Below are 3,371 nucleotides of genomic sequence, written 5' to 3'. Positions count from 1 at the left end.
CTCCATATAGATTGGGTAGAATTGGACAAGTAGATGTAAACCTTGGTAATAGTTCTTTATAATCTTTTAGAATACATTTAATATTTCTGTTGAACTAAGAATGCTTTTATATAATGGGTTATTTCTTATTTATTCATAGGTTTCTTTGTCTAAAAGTAGCTTTAACATTTTGTTATCATAGTCTATCTGATTCATAATGATTAAAGTATTAGCTTCATCTGATCTTGTACTGTATAAATTCATATTTTTTTTTCTAGCTATTTTATAGGCGTTCAAATTCTTAGCAAAACATTTTCAGGCAAACTACATTATTGGAGAAATGTTTATTATCTGCTGTGGGCTTGCTTTTAGCAGAAGCGAATAGATACTTCATTCTTTGTATCCGAACATTTGGGAAGAACTCCCTTAAAATCCCGTTCCATACAAATGATCAGTTTAACATTAACAGAAAACGCCCTTTTGACCATATTCAAAGTCAATCGGGAGGAAAAGGCACCAAGAGGTTATAACGATGCAATTAGAAATCTAACCTTCTTGGGTTATGTGTTTAATAAACAGTCGAATTTCATAGATGAAATATTTGCACGTTGGTTCAACAGTAAACTTGCCTCGTTTTGGTGTATTTTATGAAACACCAATCGTTGTTTTTAATAATCATTGGCTTTTATAACTTAGTGTTGGGTAATTATATTATATTTTTGGTAAAGTGGATAAGCAATAACAATGATATTATTAACATAATTCGTATATAGAAACATCCATATGAAAAGCTTCATGGCCACTTTTTTATCCACAAATTCTGAGGAACTCAACGAGGTAGAGATCTCTATGGATGTTAAAATATTTATATATATATATATATATATATATATATATATATATATATATATATATATATGCATATATATATATATATATATATATATATATATATATATATATATATATATATATATATATATAATATATATATATATATATATATATATATATATATAAATATATATATATATATATATATATATATATATATATATATGTATATATATATATGTATATATATATATATATATATATATATATATATATATATATATATATATATATGTTTATATATATACATACATATATATATATATATATATATATATATATATATATATATATATATATATATATATATATATATTTATATATATACATATATATATATATATATATATATATATATATATATATATATATATATATATATATATTTATATATACATACATATATATATATATATATATATATATATATATATATATATATATATATATATATATATATATATATATATATATATATATATATATATATATATATGTGTGTGTGTGTGTATAGATATAGATAGATATATATATATATATATATATATATATATATATATATATATATATATATATATATATATATTTATATATATATATATATATATATCTATATATATATATATATAGATATATATATATATACATATATATATATATATATATATATATATATATATATATATATATATATATATATATGTATATATATATATATATATATATATATATATATATATATATATATATATATATATATATATATATATATATATATATATATATATATATATATATATATATATATATATATATATTGGTGTGCTACTGTCTTAAGCACACATTTGAGTATGAGTTGTTTTCAGATGTATTTAAATGATTTACTGAACACATCTTAGTGGTTTTTAAGTTTTATTGTGAATAAACAACTGAGTTAAACATCTCCATCACTGGAGGAAGCTGTGTTGGTCCACATGACCAATTCTGGTGAAGTTTAGATATGAACTGAACAAATTACCGATATCCCAAATATCGTATACTTGCTTTAATTTAGCTAAGTGACGGAATCGGAAGACACCTGCATCCGGTGACGTCACAAACTTTCACACGAAGAGACAATGTGTTGACATTAAGAAAGAATGGCAACTCAGCATCTTACATCCTGCTTACAATTTGACTGACTATAGCAAATCTCACGGTTAGCTCTTCCAACCAACATGACATATTACGTCATTTGTTTTAAACATGTAATATTACTATTCTAACTATTACATAAGCTCGGCCAGCTATCTCAATTTTTTTTTACAAAAATTTAACAACAAGCCGAAACATGGTTATTAGGTGTGACTGGACATACGTATTATTCTTTGTTTAACATTAGCTATATCCAACTGAGGACGAATGTCCAAATAGGCACATCAAAAAATAATAACAATAATGCATACAAAAAAGATCTTACCAAAGCAAAAAGAAAAATGCACGATAAAACCAAGATCATATATATGGTACATTGCTAGCAAATGATTACATGGTACCAAAAACAAAATAAATTCTGACTTACAAATGATTCGGTAACTTGATAAAGAATAATTGTTACCTTTGTCAGAAACAAGATACTCAATTTTTAGTGCACAAATACGAATTCCTGGTACGTACACGTACCACGGTTTCGTACATATATATATATATTTATATATAGGGCTGATACATTTTATTAGATGCCCATAGATTCTGTTATATATCTTATATTTTTTTTTTTTCTCTTTTCTTTTTTAACATTCCGGCTTATATATTTTTATTAGATGCCGAGAGAAAAAAATGATTTATATCCTTTTTTATTTTATTTATTTTTTAAATGTTATTTTAAATGTATTTTTAACAATGCAAATGTAGAGAATTTCTTTAATTACATATTACTAGCGTACTAATCAGCTTTTCATACAAACATCATCCTGACAAATTACTCCCTTAGCGAATGAGGTGGCCACTCATACAGCTTTGAACTGGATCAGGTAGGGGGTATTGTCAGGGCTATTCAACTCGTTCCTTTGTAGCTGCTTACTGTGCCGTAACCTACGCCAAACAAGGATGTTCACGGCGATAAAAACTAACACCGTTACACAAAAACTAGCCAGTAATATAGGGTGAAGAATCTCTTTGTAAGTCGGTGACAGGTGGTCCTTTTCGGTAAGTTTCATCAAGCGCTTTGCCACACTTCCGTTGTAGGGGAGAGGAAGTGCGGGCATTGTAGAGGTCCACGTGAAGTTCGCGAAGTAAGCTCGTTCTCTGATGATTGTCCGTAGACCAGTCACCATGGAATTCGGGGAAGTCCCGATACAGCCATCTGCTGCGACGAAGATGTTGTTGAAGGATGTGGATCCGTCAGGGCATGATACATTGAAGCCGTCCTTGTCGTATCGTATCCACGAGCCATTATTTAGTCTGCAATTGAATTCTTTATTGTCAAAGGGATAAAGCTTATCCAGACAATTTTCACT

The sequence above is a fragment of the Palaemon carinicauda genome, chromosome 12, assembly GCF_036898095.1.
Source record: "Palaemon carinicauda isolate YSFRI2023 chromosome 12, ASM3689809v2, whole genome shotgun sequence".
NCBI lineage: Eukaryota > Metazoa > Arthropoda > Malacostraca > Decapoda > Palaemonidae > Palaemon > Palaemon carinicauda.
Note: the sequence above shows the minus strand (reverse complement) of the source record.